The 17,415-nt window shown below is 46.3% G+C and overlaps 2 protein-coding genes and 1 long non-coding RNA gene across 10 annotated transcripts in view; 2 read left to right on the forward strand and 1 right to left on the reverse strand.

The window, feature by feature from the left end:
• LOC144888143 (uncharacterized) overlaps positions 1-17,415 on the reverse strand; it is a 1,118,715-nt gene that overhangs the window by 473,896 nt on the left and 627,404 nt on the right. The gene's annotated exons all lie outside the window — the stretch shown is intronic.
• The window catches only part of LOC144892862 (uncharacterized), a 473,149-nt gene that overhangs the window by 120,727 nt on the left and 335,007 nt on the right, over positions 1-17,415 (forward strand). The window lies entirely within an intron of this gene.
• Positions 20-14,364, forward strand: LOC144892950 (uncharacterized). The gene is made up of 3 exons (XR_013624087.1): positions 20-420; positions 8,877-8,932; positions 10,789-14,364. It is a non-coding gene; the product is annotated as an uncharacterized LOC144892950 (long non-coding RNA).

A 17,415-nucleotide genomic window follows, 5' to 3' on the forward strand; every position in this document is an offset into this window, starting at 1 on the left:
TGCTGAAGCGTCAAACCGATCGGACTTTATGCCCGGCGACCCGAGGAAGGTGATTCCTGTGTCTGTGTTTATGGCGTCACAGATTGAACAACAAGCGTCTGGCTCAAGTTGTATGAAATACCAGATTGCTCTCCAGGTTGCGAGCAAGTATTTGGAGCTGTTGGATGGTGAACTCGATGCTTTGTTTGTATTTGTAGATTCCAAGCGATCAAAAACAACTTCCCTTCTGCTCCGATACCACTACTACTACTACTAGTACTAGACATGGGTGATGCATGTGAGAGCACGCTGCTTTATGGAGGATTACGTAAACTTGGATGTTCCCACGTTGTCCATTGCGAGCCGTCACATTGGAAAAAATTAATTAATTCCCATCAACAGACGAAAGGGGATGTCCGTAAGTTCATTCCAACGCAAAAGGTTTGTGGATGTTCACTTAATACGTACATTTAAATGATGCTCGAATCCTTGGTTGATGGATGGTCCCTTGTGTTTATAGTTTTGACATATTACCTTTAGGCTGGTTTAAAAAATTTCCTGTTTATCATCACTTTTTTTCAAAAAAAAGTGGGAAGGGAGGAGGGTTTTTTTTGTTTTGTTTTTTCCAGAGTGAAATTTTAATGGATTATTCAACGCACAATATGTTTTTTTCTTAAATATACTTCATCGGACATATATGATGAATCATGTTATGATTTCTAAACTAGTAAACCTTCGTATGTACGGATTGTACGCACTGATACGATTCAAATACAGAAAATAAAGAAACCTATATCACATTGAGTTCTGTTTACTTTTAATATTTGCTGACACATATAACAATGGTGGACCAAAACTTCCGCTTTTAAGAATAATGTCCGGTTGCCATACATGTATCTATCAGCAGCTATTGCCATAACATTCATACATATTTGACTAGAATTCCTCGCCACGAAATATCACTTCATGGTACCGGTACATGTGTCGGGAGGGGACTCAGGTAGTCACCTGGAAACTCAGGTATTCACCACAAAGGAAGGTTTGACAAGTGTTTATTAATTCACCAAGTTCACAGCTGTGGAGCAGGACCGCAATACACAGCACGTACAGACAGCGTGCCATGCCAGCCCTCCTACTGAGCGAGCGGATTCGAGTCCGGTTTATATACGAATACCTAATCAGAAAATCTCCGCTGAAACTGAGCAAGAACAAAGGAAACTGGACCAATGGTCCTCCCACTGGCATCCCCAAAATGGGCTAATTCCCCCCACCGACGTCCTTCACTGGGCCAGGTCCCCCACCGACATCCGTCCTGTTGCCTCAGGGGAGTGAAGCAAATGCTGTTATCTCGCGGCCAGATGTCTTTTCAAAACTCCAGGGTGACAAGAGGTGTAATTCACTGGAGGGAGTTTGCATTCCTGGTTCCGGTAGGGTCGTGAATGTGCAGGAGGCCGTTTGAAGAGTCCCAGACTTTGTTTTACAAAGGAACCATAAAGAATGCATGAGGAGTCCCAGGCCGTTAGATTCACCCTTTGGATCCACTTTCAGTGAGCATTCTCAATTTAGATTTAAGTCAGATCAGTAAACGTCAAACATTCTGCCACACGAAATACAATTTATGATTATAAGAATCTACCAAAGAAAAGATCTGTGTATACAAACTCATGTATCCTAGGCATAGAGATCTACATTTCACACATTGTCCGCATTTCTGCCCGCGGCTCGTAACGCAGCTTCCAAACCGAAGGAGAGATTTACAACAGGCCCATTTGGCCTGCGAGGGGAAGCATGTATTTCTCATTTTAAAATATATAATGGCGAAGCAAAACTTCCTTTATTAACTACAACAACAGTTTATATGGTGTTTATAACAGGGTTTGTACAACAACAAACTCATCACTGACATTAACCCTCCTCTTGTCTCGTCTAGACAAAGTATCTCAAGAGACAACGTGCCTCATCGGGCTTTATTGAAAGAGGATTGTGTAATTGTCAGGTCGCAGATTTGTTACTGCTTAACGCTCTGTTATAGGTGTCGTTTGACTAATATGTTATGTTATAAATGCTGTTTAAAAATGCTATTTCATAAGGTTAATAAAAGGTTGCCGCTTTGCTATCTATCTATAATTCCAGTAATCTCTGTTTGTACGTTTGTACGTTTGTACGTTTGTACGTTTGTTTGTCTGTGACCGCTGTTTCTCGACAACCACGGGTCCGATATACTTTTAACTTGCCAGGTATATTGCTGGGGACCCGAGGATGTGCCTTTTCAAGGTTTCATATTAATCGGACAATTACTTACCGAGCTATGTCCAAAAAACGATTCAACCAATCAGAGAGCAGCGAACTATCGCGTGTGCCGAACGTGGCGGACACACTCTGCCTCGGATGGCACATTTGAGAGCGTATTCATTTATTTCACGTTTGCAAACTATGTTGGCGTTAAACTATGTTTTAAAACTAATAAAAACGAATTTGCGATTCATTCGCTTTCCTGCGCGTTTGTGCACGCGATGGCGATTTCTTTACCAAACTCCGGAAGCCGTTCGCTTTGGACCAAACCATTTCATGTAAATAGAGGGGGGGGATATAATTTTAGATATAGATATAGTACGGGCAATGCCCTAGTAGTTTAAAATGAGAAAATACTCGCTTCATCCGTGCTGAACAGATGGCCTCGTTGGATACGTGTGCCCCTTGAAGGCTAGATATAGTCTAGTAGGAAGACTAGGTCCCCCTGCACCCCCCGGAGATATACTTCTAATCAGTGTTTCTAGATTGGAAAAAATGTGTAGAAAATGACTAGCTATGGCCCCAAGCTGAAATAATGTCCCACATACCATTTTTATGCAAATTACTGCTGCCATTATCAAAAAAAGACTAGGTCCCCCTGCACCCCCCGGAGATATACTTCTAATCAGTGTTTCTAGATTGGAACAAATGTGTAGAAAATGACTAGCTATGGCCCCAAGCTGACAAAATGTCCCACATACCATTTTTATGCAAATTACTGCTGCCATTATCAAAAAAAGACTAGGTCCCCCTGCACCCCCCGGAGATATACTTCTAATCAGTGTTTATAGATTGGAAAAAATGTGTAGAAAATGACTAGCTATGGCCCCAAGCTGAAAAAATGTCCCACATACCATTTTTATGCAAATTACTGCTGCCATTATCAAAAAAAGACTAGGTCCCCCTGCACCCCCCGGAGATATACTGAAACTGGCAGTGACTGGTGATTGAAATGCGGTGCCTTTTTGTGTTTCAGGTCGAGGTACGTGAACTCCCCACGATCTACAGCAACCAGGAAGAGACTGATACCAGGGTGGTTCTGTACCTCCATCATGCTGCTACCATCGGATACAAGAACGCTGTAGTCAGAACACCGGACACAGACATCCTCCTGATCCTGCTCCACCATGCCCACAACATCAAGCTGACGGTGTACCTGGATACAGGGTCAGGGAAGCATCGCCAACTTGTCAACGTCTCTGAGCTGGCAGAATCCCTGGGAGAGGACTACTGTGCCACTCTCCTGGGGTACTATGTGTTCAGCGGAGAAGACTGCACCAGTGCCTTCAAAGGGAAGGGAAAAGTCGGGCCCTTGAAAAAGCTGGAGAAGAATCCCAGGTTTCACAGGGCATTCGGTGAATTTCACAGGGTATTTAGAAAAATAAAACTTTGTGTTAACGTCTGTGTAGACGGACCTTAATATGAGTCTATTATTTCGTAAAACTGTGATTATTTTGTAAATAAAGCACTAATTAGCATACTAGTATACCATAGACACATGTAATCATGTTATGAATAGTTCTATCATGATCTATGCCCTTCAAAACATGGGTCTAGACACCTTCATTTTTCAATTATCTGCAATATTGGCTGAGATATGTCAAAAATCGTTTTTTTGATAATGGCAGCAGTAATTTGCATAAAAATGGTATGTGGGACATTGTTTCAGCTTGGGGCCATAGCTAGTCATTTTCTACACATTTTTTCCAATCTAGAAACACTGGTTAGAAGTATATCTCCGGGGGGGTGCAGGGGGACCTAGTCTTTTTTTGATAATGGCAGCAGTAATTTGCATAAAAATGGTATGTGGGACATTTTTTCAGCTTGGGGCCATAGCTAGTCATTTTCTACACATTGTTTCCAATCTAGAAACACTGATTAGAAGTATATCTCCGGGGGGTGCAGGGGGACCTAGTCTTCCTACTAGACTAATAAGCCTAGTCATAAACTTTCTCCCTTCTCCGCAGACGGCGCCTCAAGCCGCGGGCAGGAAAATGGATTATATGCGCGTGGAATGTGTAACTTTACGTAGGATGCTTGGATCGTAGACATAAAACCTTTTGATAAACTGTCAAAACATTAACTATATTTTGTATAATCACAGTGACGCTTGAGTTACAATAAATATGCTTTGAATTTAAGTTTAAATGAGAAATGTGAACTGAAGGTACATTTAAACACCTGGAACTCATCAGAACGACCTCATTCACTTTATGGTCTTATCAGGACCAAGAATGCAATCCCCCTTCGGTGAGTTATTATCTTGCCAAAACGAAGTTTTTGCAAGATGTATTAGTCAGCTTGTATGTTTGTTTGTTTGTTTTTTTGTTTGTGGTTAATCATTTTTTTTTCACGTTTAGATCACTCTGTAGACCACAGTTATTATTGGAAACTCCTGTAACTTCGCATATCAGAGTCCTATAGAGATACCCTTCAGCACACAAAATTTTGAAGGTCAAGGTCAAAGGTCAAGGTCACTTTGTGGTCAATCATGGAGGTCGACGAAACACTAATTTTTTGAGTAACTTTGATCGGATCGTCTCCAAACTTCATGGGAATCTAGTATATGGTCCGGCGCTCAGCTGATTAGTTTTTGGTGGCGATCGGCCTTGACGTTCATGGTTAGCGCTGGAGGTCGAAAATTATTGACCCCAAGGTCAAATTTTGAAATCGTAGGTACCATATCGAGTAATACCTCATATGAATGCCCTTGATGAGTGCTTCCCAGATCTGTAAACAGTTTGACGCTATGACGTCATTTGATGACGTCATGACGAAAAAACGGAATTTTCACATTTTGGCAAGATACGGTTCACCCTGTGGGTGACATATGTTCATATTTTCTGTCACCTCGGAGCCTTGAAACCACATCTGGTCCGGATCCTGACGGTGCGTGCTTCACTCCCCCAAGATGAAAGGACGGATGACGGTGGGGGCTCGGCGCACTGGGGATGACGGTGGGAGGAACTTTCGCCAGTTTCTTTGTCCTCTCGGAGATTCCCTGATAAAGCGTGTCCCTATATAAATGAACTGTGAATCAATGTATTTTCAGGAAGGCAGACTTGGCATGACGGTGGTTCGTGCTGTAGACGTCTCCGTCTCCTCCAGATCTGTATAATTGGTATTTAATAAAGACTCGCCATTCTCAATCTGTTGGTGAACTTCTGTTACGATCAAGGAGTTGTTCCCCACAATTTTGGTGCCATGACTCGGATGCAGCAGAGCAGGGACAAGAGAGGTGGACCCTGAACGACCGGAGGGAGGCAGACTGAGGCCGGCGCCAGCACGCTGATTTGTTTTAAGGTGAGCATTGTTTTATATCAGAGGGCTATTTTTCCAAATTCGAACCTCCCTCCCTCGAACGGGCACAGTCCGTTTCCCTTGCCACCTGCACTGCCTGCTCTCCGAACAGAAATTGTAAGTAAAGGCTAATTTTCAAGCCTTAGAATGACGAGCCTTTGTTAAATTCACCAGGATAACGTTAAGAGGGTAACGGGTAACGCTAAGGATAACGTTACAGTTAGCAAGGAGGAGGGGGAAATGTGAGGTCGGACAGCCATAAAGTTGCGCCGGTGACCGAGAACTTTCCAGGAAGGAACAGCCCAGAGACAAGATGGGGTATGCCATTGCATGCCAGGGAAAGAAGGGCTGTGGCTAACGTAGAGGGCCAAAGGAACATGGCCAGGAAAAGGGAAATGCGCAGGTACCAGGTAGGCTTGACAAGAAGGTAGTGACAACTACGAGGTCAAGCCAGGAAGCTCGAGACTAAGCTTTAGACAAGAGGGCAGGAAAGTTGCTGCAGCTGTAGGGACAGAGGAAGCAAGCAACAGAAATCCAGATAGAAACAAACCAGGACCAGGTGAACAAGAGAAAATAAATAGGCTCACAGCAAGGGGCCAGGTAACCACAGGTAGGAAGGACAGAAGTGGTTTTTGAAATATTGAAAATTTAAGCATTACAACTGTAGTTATTGAAGCTACAAGGACAGAGGACAATTAAGTAAGCAGTTAAGCAAGTAAATCAGCGGTTGATGCCGCTGGTCCAGGATCCAGACCAAGACCCCACGATAGGGGAGGTAGCTACCATGCCTCTACCCCCCAAGCCCTGAGCCCTGTCCCCGGGCCACAGGCGCCACCTCTCCCACCCCCGCCCCTGTTTCCCCAGGGGTTAGACCCCCAGAAAACTAGACCAGCCGCCCCTCAGGTTCACCTTAGCCCGGGCAATCCATTTAGAGGACAAGAAGTTAGTGGGGCGGACAGCGGGTTCGCGCCTCCAGAAAGGCTAGGAGTACTGTACCCCTCATTGGAAGGGTTCACGGAATCGGAGAACCCACAGCCTACAATCGGGATGTGTCCCTTAAAAACCATAGGACTGAACAGGGGGGCACCCATTAACATCAGGATACCCTGGAGAGAATCAGATTTGGCGTCTATGCAGGAGCGGGTGAGAACCTTGCTGGCTGAACAGCCCGGTCAGATACCGGAATTTATGCGTTTGTGGATACAAAATACAGGCGCAGATTGGCGGGACGTCTGCCACATGGGGAAGGCTGTATTGCCCGCGCGGGTGTGGGACCAGGCCAAATTACACGCACGCTGGCCAAATGTAGCACCAACCCCGGCCCAAACCGTGGCCCAGACCCTCGCCGATTGGAATGCCCTTGTCGACCTATTGTTGGCCGGGGTATACACCGCACTGATGCCAGCCGCACTGATGCCAACCGACCAATTAGTTGAAGCGGCCGAGCAATGTGGCAACGGCGACGATAAGAAGGCCGATGTGAAGGACGACATGTTGCAAATGCTTGTCCAGGAAAAAAGGGACCCCTCCCCAAATTTGGAACCCACAAGGGCCCCCTCCCCAAAACTGGAACATGCAGGGGCCCCCTCCACAGCCGCAGAATTGGGCCGTGCAAACCACCCCCCCCCCGCCCCCCCCCCCCCAAGACCTGAGCTCAGTCCCGGGGCTCTAGGCAACACCCCAACACCCCCGCCCTGCCTTCCCTTTCCACCTCAACCCACCCCGTCCAACCCGTCCCAAGAAAAAATCCTTTTTCCTTGAATGAGAGACGTAATATGAATGAACAAAGATTGTACATGGGAGTGGCTGGAGGAGGGGCATGATTTGAGTCGATCTGATTTTCGCGCGAAGTCTGGGAGACTCACTGGTATACGAATGAGGAATGAATGTATATTGGGATATTAATTGACGTGTGTATCTGGCCAATGTATTTGTCTGTATGACATATGCAAAGCAGAGGGTTTCGGTGTGAAGCTTTGTAAGTGGTCTGCTTGACGTGCGGGAAATCCAGGCTGGGAATGTCGATTTTAGCGTCTATCCGAGGGACCAGGTGAGGTCCTTAACTGAGTCCGGATTTTCATTTGTTTGGGAGTGTTTGGGAGCGATTTGATATAAATCGGGCCAGGAGAGCACTCGGAGGAACGTTGATATGAAGCGGTTTCTTGGAAATGGTTACAAGATGGGCTGCTTTTGTCTTTCGAGTGGCAGTCGGGCAGAAATTTGGAATTTGTTGAACTAAATTCAGAATTTGAATCGAAATTTGTGTTTGACTTGAATTGAAGAGTTCATTCAATGGCAGATTGAAGAATTCAGTCAATTCAACTGAATTCAGAAGTTGAATTTAGAATACGGAGTTTGCTCAGAGTGCAGGTGATAACCTGCCTACTCAAAAAGGATGTGCCCCGCACGGTGAGAGGTCCGTGAATGGTTGGCAAAGGGTTTCTTGAATTTAATGGCAGGAATTATGCGATTAACGATTATATTGTGTATTGGTGACTTGTGGATTGTATGAGTATATCCCTGAGGCCGATGTGACCTTGGGAGTCAATGGGTCGCGTAATGAGAAAGATTACAGTTTTGCTGGTGTGAAATTATGTCATGGTGTGAAATGCGGTCAGAGAAAGAAATACACACCTTTGATCTGAAGGGAGAGCGGAGGTTGTGGTTGCATTCCTGGTTCGCTGTGTACTGTACCTGATTTCATTGCTGTCTGTTCTGTGGAGTTATATTTCTGAGGCATGGATTTCAAGGAGGAGGTGTGTGCCCCGAGAAGATTGTGGGTCGCAGATTGGGCACTCTGGGTGGGCACTGGGGGCTGCAGTTGTGTGTGCGCGCAGGAGTTGCAGTTGTGTGGGCGCGAGGAGGTGTGTTGATGAAGTGTGCGAACAAGGAGGGATGTGCGAAAGGTGTGCACCAGGTAGAGAGGATGCTGCATTGTAAAGCACGCCTCCCACGGAAGTTCCTGGGCGGATTGTGACGGTTGTTTGATTCGTAGGGTGTTAGCATTTTGCGATGTGGAGCCTCAATAATGGTCATTTGTCTGTCCGGATGTGGAGTTCCTGCAGGGGGGATGTCGCCGGACCTGTATTATTTGTGGAGTCAGTCTACTGGGTGTTGCTTTAACGGCAGGATATAGAACTTAAATCTGGAGAATATCGGGACATATACTGTATGTACGTAATTAGTGAACAGAGAATATCGGGACATATACTGTTGATTAAAACTGAAATCATGTACGTAATTAGTGAACAGAGAATATCGAGTTCTGTTTTTTGTTGTTGTGGTTGTCGTTGACGTCTGAATAGGTGATTCATGGGACTCAAGAAATAAACAGATTTCCGGTGCCGACCGGAAGCGTCAGGTACAGTATGCTTTGAATTTAATTTAACCGGGCCGAGTACAGTAACGTGTTTGATCGAGCTCTGGGGATAGTCATGTTAAATGGAGGATATTTGGGAGGATGAAGAGATGCAAGTAACATGGATTAAGTTGTGGTATCAAGAGGTGGGTGCCTAGGTGTATTGTGGTTATTATAACTTGCTGATTATAGGGGGCGCACCAAGTACAGACCGGGTTGCATGGTGGAGCATGCATGCATGGAGCTTGATGGAGCTTGGAGCATGCATGGAGCTTGATGGAGCTTGGAGCATGCATGGAGCATGGAGCAGGGTGCAACACCCCGTGTAGTTGGAGGTTGCAATTGCGTGAAATGCGGTGAACATGCCCGATTTTGGCTTTGCGAGGCTCCAGGTAGAAGTTGGCATTTCGATACTGTGGATTATATTGTGCCTGTCTGGAGAGGTGATGTCCTGTGCTGAGGCTGGTGACACGCCTCTGTTATTTGTCTGTCTGTCGGTCTGATTGTAAGTCTGTGGTACTATGGAGGGCTAATTGAGTGCTCAGGCGTCATTGTTCCATGGAGGTAAGGTGTGAAATATAGCATAAATAAGCTGTAGGTAATGGAAATATGGCAGTGTAAGCTCGCCGAGGGAGAGTTGCCGGTAGTGGAGGACGTGGCAGATTAGTGGATTAAACATCGGAAAGCGCAGGTCTCAGAAGGGAGTAGTCAGCTTCGATGATGCAACAGTGTATGAGTGAGTAATTATGATCTGTTTAAGTGTAAGAGGCGGTGGAGATGGATTCGGAGGTGATGAAAGCATGGATGAGGGTTTCTGCAGCCATGGAGGAGAGGGATGGACGGAGACGGGCGATGTTTTTAAGGTGAAAGAAGGCTGTCTTTATGATCTGTTTAGTGTATTTGTCAAAGGAGAGGGTTTGGTCAATGATGATGCCAAGATTCCGGATGTGAGGGAAGGTGGATACTGGGAAACCATCAATGTTGAGGGCAGAGTTATGGGTGGTTGAGGTCGTTGTTGGTTGTTGTTGATCTGAAGCCAGGATTTTATTTCAGTGATGCAGTTTGTCAGGATAGAGTGGGTTGTGGTGATTGAGCCGTTGTAGATGTCATCAATTTTGCTTTGGATGAATGAAAGGAAGGAGATGCAGTTGTCTACTGTGAATGACAGGTGGTGTGTGTTATCGTTGTTGTCTTGGAAGTTCAGTTGTTGACATAGTCCAGAGTGCTCTAATTTGCACAGGGAATGACAATTGGAATAACAATTGAAAAGAAAAAATTGAGTAAGTTACAAGTTTTGTGAATCTGCGGACAAGCTAGTTTGATGGGTACCCTGGGGTCTTCAGCGTGTCTATGTGTTTGTCTGTCTGTTACACCGGACTCTTGAATGGGTTTTCATGAGACGAATTTCAGACATAACAGCAGTGACAATCTATTTTGAGCGAATCACAGTGGGCGAGAAAAACATTGTGTGTGACCAGACACCAGAACTGACCAGAATTGGAATTGGAATTAGACCAGGTTATTTCTATTATTTGTTTATTCGCGAAAATAAATAAATAATAGGGGGAGGTTCATGGAGGTTAATGGTGGTTTGTTTGTGGTAATTCTAGTTGAAACTCTAGCTGAAATAATTTTCGTTTATTTTTTATTTTTATTATTATCGTATTTATTATTATCGTATTATCGAATAATTATTTTATTTATTATTGATGTAGGAAACAGGCAAATGGGATGCTGAGAGAAGGATTAGAGAAAATTGGATTGAATTTAAAATTGAATATTGGATAAAATTGGATCCACTTGGAAAAAGTGGATTAGGAAATTGGTGACCAGGTGTTCCACCAGAGGAAAATGACCAGGTGTTCGTGGAGCACTTCACCTGCAAGAACGCCTTGGAACCAAGGTGGAAGGGACCAGTCCAGGTGTTGCTGACTACACCAACGGCAGTCTTTTGCGAGGGCAAGACCTCGTGGATCCACGCCACGCACTGTAAGTTGGCCATACAAGCACCAGACACTACACCACAGCAACCACAGTAAGGATGGGCCTAATCATAGGTACGATACTATTGATAGCGACAGCAGCTAGGGGAAGCTCCGATCCCAATAGATGCGAAAACGGAACCCGACACCTCACCGTAACATGGGGACAAAGAGTATCACTACCATGTTTCGAACAGAAAACCCTGTACACAAATTGGGTAACCGTAAGATGGCTAGCACTGTCGGCAGGGCCTGGACGGGTTGGCATTGTACTACGAAAGCAACGAGAGTTCCGGGAAGACGGGCAAGCTAGCATTAAGACCTTGGCCCAACCAGGATACAAATGGGGAACCCCTGATTTTAAGCTACAAACACGCACACGCCTAGAGAAAGGCATGACTATGCAGGTCCGGTGCAGCGTCTGGACCCCTGGCGCGGCCGGTGGTGAAAAGAAATACATACGATGCATCGAATACATACACACGCCGCAACCCCAGGATAAGGCCCCAAAGAAGGGTGAAAAGACATATTGGAAAGTGGCAAGGGAGGTGGCAACAATTCAAAATAGGACACACTGCTGGTCGTGCATGCACTTTCCCCAAGCAGGCACCACAGGAATACACATGATAGTGCTACCTTTGTCCCTCAACGACCTTTGCTCACAACCTATCGATTCCCCATGTTTAGTCACCACGCTGGAAAGAGAAGGGGTTGGCAACGGCAAGAGTTGCAATCGACAATTTAATTATCGCCCGTCAATGATTGCCCATGTGGCCGAGAGGCCTGCCCCCGTCTGGGTCAAACCACAGAAAGGGACGGTCTGCCTCCAGGGTTCCGGCCACTTGCGTATGGGAGAATCAGAATGCGCCTACACTCTCCCCGGGAAGCTGGGACAAGGGAGCTCGGGGATTACATTACGAATAGTACTGCAAGATAAACACAACCACAACATAACGGCTATAACATTCTCTAGGGGGGTTAGTAGGATTAATGGGGTGATAAAGGGACTCCAGTGCTTATCCACCCACCTGGTCCCACCCCATGGGACAATGTTTATATGCGGCGACAAGGCTTACCCCTATTTACCAAATAATTGGGGGGGCACATGTTATCTTGGTTCAGTCCTTCCTGACGTTGAGATACTGGATGAGCTAGACCCAAAGTCCTTGGACAGGCGACATAAGAGGTCAGTCATGAACAAAGATGGAACCACTAAACTACACGGGAGCCTATGGGAAAAGGTGTTAGGTTTCTTCTTCCCAGGTGCGGGCACAGCCATGAACAGCTTCCGGATAGATAAATTGGCTTTGGCCCTAGAAAAGGTGGCAAACGACACCGCTACGGCTCATGACATACTATTGGACACGGTAATTCACATGCGTACAATGGTGATGCAGAATCGGGTGGCTTTGGACATGCTCCTGGCAGAGAAAGGAGGGGTATGCGGAATAATAGAGGGAAAATGTTGCACTTACATACCTGATCCATCCGAAGGAGTGTCAGCCGCAATAGTGAGACTAAGGGAAACTAGCCACGCCCTGACGATCGATCGGATCGCGCGCGAGAACTCTTATAAATTTAGCTGGCTCACTGACTGGTTCCGGGGATGGACGGGCACTATAGTGAAGTGGTTATTGACCGCACTGGCCGTGATAATCGGGGTAGTAATTTGGGGGGCACTAATGAAATCTTTAGTCCTCCTCTGTATGAGAAAGTATTTTACAGGATGGAAAGTGAAGAAGCCGCCGACAACGACTATGGTTCTGACCACAGAGGCCGTCGACCTGAATGGGTCCTTCAACAAGGCAGATGTGACCGGCGCTTCAGAAAATTGCATTGATTTTTGTGATAACTGTGATACTTGTGTTGAAAATCCCATGTGGGAACTGGCTGCTGCCTGTATCGATGTTTGTGATGACTGTGATACTTGTGCTGTAAACCCCTTGCGTGTACTGGCTAACGCCTCTTATGTATTACAAGCTGACAGCTGTACACCCCCTTCCGACCCAACTATGGATCTGATTACGACGCTGGGTCTGGCAGTCAAGGGACCCGACGTGGATATCCTAGACCCGCAAGCCGACCAGGCGTCCATGGGAGACTTTGACATAAAGGAAGTCCCTCTCTTTGCTTCAAAAGTTTTAAGTTCAAATGCTTCAAGTGAATCGGATTTTAACGCTCTGTACCCTGACCAGGAAAATGAGACACAAGATACTGACGACATTATGTATTCCCCAGAACAGCAGCACGTGAGAGATCTCATGGGCATGATCGTTGATTAACTTCGAAGATCTGCAAGGACCGTGTCTGCAAAGGGTGGGGGGAGCAAGTTCCACAGGGGAGGTTGCTGGCCCTCTGGCGGGGCAGAACCTCATCTGGACCAGACGCCTTCGTTGTGGATCCGAAACGTTAATGGACTTTCATGTTCTGAGCCCTCAGGTTCCAAGCACGCACCACACGACACGTTCCCCAAATGCACGGGCGAGGCGCTATGGGCGCACGGTATGCCCTTGGGAGATACCCGCATTACACGATTGTCTTTCAATAAAGCCCGATGCGGCATGTTGTCTCTTGAGATACTTTGTCTCGACGAGACAAGAGGAAGGGATGTCAGGTCGCAGATTTGTTACTGCTTAACGCTCTGTTATAGGTGTCGTTTGACTAATATGTTATGTTATAAATGCTGTTTAAAAATGCTATTTCATAAGGTTAATAAAAGGTTGCCGCTTTGCTATAGTTTAAAATGAGAAAATACTCGCTTCATCCGTGCTGAACAGATGGCCTCGTTGGATACGTGTGCCCCTTGAAGGCTAGATAAGCCTAGTCATAAACTTTCTCCCTTCTCCGCAGACGGCGCCTCAAGCCGCGGGCAGGAAAATGGATTATATGCGCGTGGAATGTGTAACTTTACGTAGGATGCTTGGATCGTAGACATAAAACCTTTTGATAAACTGTCAAAACATTAACTATATTTTGTATAATCACAGTGACGCTTGAGTTACAATAAATATGCTTTGAATTTAAGTTTAAATGAGAAATGTGAACTGAAGGTACATTTAAACACCTGGAACTCATCAGAACGACCTCATTCACTTTATGGTCTTATCAGGACCAAGAATGCAATCCCCCTTCGGTGAGTTATATTTTCTGTCACCTCGGACCCTTGAAACCACATCTGGTCCGGATCCTGACGGTGCGTGCTTCACTCCCCCAAGATGAAAGGACGGATGACGGTGGGGGCTCGGCGCACTGGGGATGATGGTGGGAGGAACTTTCGCCAGTTTCTTTGTCCTCTCGGAGATTCCCTGATAAAGTGTGTCCCTATATAAATGAACTGTGAATCAATGTATTTTCAGGAAGGCAGACTTGGCATGACGGTGGTTCGTGCTGTAGACGTCTCCGTCTCCTCCAGATCTGTATAATTGGTATTTAATAAAGACTCGCCATTCTCAATCTGTTGGTGAACTTCTGTTACGATCAAGGAGCTGTTCCCCACATAATGAGGGTGTCTCCCAAGGGCATACCACGCACCCATAGCGCCTCGCCCGTGCACTTGAGGGACGTGTCGTGTGGTGCGTGTTTGGAACCTGAGGGTTCAGAACATGAAGGTCCATTAACGTTTCGGATCCACAACGAAGGCGTCTGGTCCGGATGAGGATGTGCTCCGCCAGAGGGCCCACCACCTCCCCTGTGGAACTGGCTCCCCCCACCTTTCGCAGACGCGGTCCTTGCAGATCTTCGAAGTTAATCAACGATCATGCGCATGAGACCTCGCACGTGCTGCTGTTCTGGGGAATACATAATATTGTCAGTATCTTGTGTCACGTGTTCCTGGTCAGGGTACAGAGCGTTAAAATCCGAAACATTCGAAGTAAAGAGAGAGACTTCCTTTATGTCAAAGTCTTCCATGGACGCATGATCAGCTTGCGGGTCCAGGATATCCATGTCGGGTCCCTTGACTGCCAGACCCAGCGTCGCAATCAGATCCATTGTTAGATCGGAAGGAGGTGTACAGATGTGAGCTTGTAATACATAAGAGGCATTAGCCAGTTCTCGCAAGGGGTTTACAACAAAATTATCACAATCATCAAACAAATCAGCACAGTCTTCTGAAGCGCCGGTCACATCTGCCTCGTCGAAGGGTTCGTTCGGGTCGACGGCCTCTGTAATCAAGACCATGGTCGTCGTCGGCGGTTTCTTCGTTTTCCATCCTGTAAAGTACTTTCTCACACAGAGGAGGACTAAAGATTTCATTAGTGCCCCCCAGATTACCACCCCGATTATCACCGCCAGTGCGGTCAACAACCACTTTACAATGGTTCCGGTCCATCCTTGGAACCAGGCCGCTATCCCGGACCATACACTATTGGCTTCTTCCCTTCCCCTCCGATTATCCGTTAGATCCTGGGTAGCGGCCTTGAGCCGGGTGATTGAGGCATCTATCCCTTCCGACGTGTTTCCCTCTGCCCTCTTCCTTACCACTATTGGGGCCTGTGGTGTCACTATGTGTGTGGCGCATGGTGGCCGGGGAGTCAATAATTGTATGGTCGTAACTTCACATATCAATATCAGGGTGGTATTTCTTTCTAGTAAAGCGTGCGTGGTTAAAGTGTTCGAGCCTTTTCCCCATTTGAATCCTGCTCTGGCGGAACTTGCTGTCGGCCAAACTTTCCTCCCCGTTGTACTTGCCTCTGACGAGAGAGGGCAACTTGTGTTGACTTCGTTCCGTTTGGATTTGTCCTTACAGCCCTCCACATTATATAAATCCACGGGGGGTCCTTCGGCGGTATTAGACAACATGGTACGTTTATCTTCTGCCCCCAGGTAACGCTTTGATAATGGACGTGAGACTTAGAGGTTAGGTTTTTATTTAATTCTTCAACATATGTCACCATGTCCACCCACTTGAGGGGTGGGGTGGTGGGCGCTGTGCTGGCGAGGTGGTATAATCCTAGCAGTGCAAGTGTAATTAGTCCTATATGTCTGTGCAGCTCCTGCCCCATCCTGTGTGACGATGGGTGTGGTAGGTGGGACTCCAGTGACCGTGGGTGTGGGTAGGGCCAACTTACAATGCGTGGCGTGGATCCAGGAGGTCTTGCCCTCGCAAAAGACAGCGGTTGGTGTAGTCGGCAATACCTGGAATGGTCCCGTCCACCTTTTCCAGGGCGTTCTTGTGGGTGAAGTGCTCCACGAACACCTGGGAACACCTGGTCACCAATTTCCTAATCCACTTCTTTCAAGTGGATCCAATTTTATCCAATATCCGATTTTAAATTTGATCCAGTTTTCTCTAACTCCTCCCCTAGCATCACATTCACCTGTTTCAGCATCTGGCCCAATATCTACGATGGATCCCAATATCCCAATATCCCATTTTAATTGTCTCAACTAGAATTTCAATTAGAATTACCACCAACAAACCACCATTAACCTCCCACTGTTATTTATTTCTTTTCGCAAATAAACAAATAATAAAAATAACCTGGTCTATTTATTGAAAATAAAATAGTTCTCATATGTCTTACTGTCTGGTCAATTTTCCAATTCCAATTCTGGTCAATTCTGGTGTCTGGTCACACACCAATTTTCCTCTCCCACTGTGTTTCACTCAAAATAGATTCTCACTGTTGTTATGTCTGAAATTCGTCTCATGAAAACCCATCCAAGAGTCCAGTGTAACAGACAGACAAACGCATAGACACACAGAAGACCCCAGGGTCCCATCAAGCTAGCTTGTCCCCAAATCCACAAAACAAAACATTTAACTCACTCAATGAAGCAATTGTCCTTACAATTGTCATTCCCTGTGCCGATTAGAGCACTCCGAGACATGTGCGGCCAGTGTCAACTGAACTCCCAAGACAACAACGATAAAACATCCAATCCACCTCAATGGCTCGCCAAGCAGCCCATTGTGTGAGCTGGTGTGAGCTCGCCAAGCACCCCACATTTACGATCCCAATTACTCACTCATACACTGCTCCATCACCTCCTTCCCACACACTGCATCATCGAAGCTGACTACTCCCTTCTAAGACTTGCGCTTCCCAGTCACCCCTTATACTATTGCGCTCCCCCGTCATTATAATCCACCAATCTGCTACGTCCCCTACTACAGGTAACTCTTCCTCGGCGAGCTTACACTGCCATATTTCCATGACCTATAGCTTATGCTATATTTCACACATTACCTCCATGGAACAGCTGGTGGTCCTCTGAAAGGTGCATTCCGATGTTTAATACAATGACACCTGAGCACTCAATTAGCCCTCCATCGTACCACAGACTTACAATCAGACAGACAGACAGACAAATAACAGAGGTGTATCACAAGCCCCAGCCAAGGACATCACCTCTCCAGAAAGGCACAGTCTAATCCACAGTATCTATATGCCAACTTCTATCTGGAGCCTCACAAAGCCAAAGTCGGGCATGTTCACTGCATTTCACGCAATTGCAACCTCCAACCACACGAGGTGCTCCACCATGCTCCATGCTCCATGC

The sequence above is a fragment of the Myxine glutinosa genome, chromosome 7 (genome assembly GCF_964187855.1).
Source record: "Myxine glutinosa chromosome 7, kmMyxGlut1.1, whole genome shotgun sequence".
NCBI lineage: Eukaryota > Metazoa > Chordata > Myxini > Myxiniformes > Myxinidae > Myxine > Myxine glutinosa.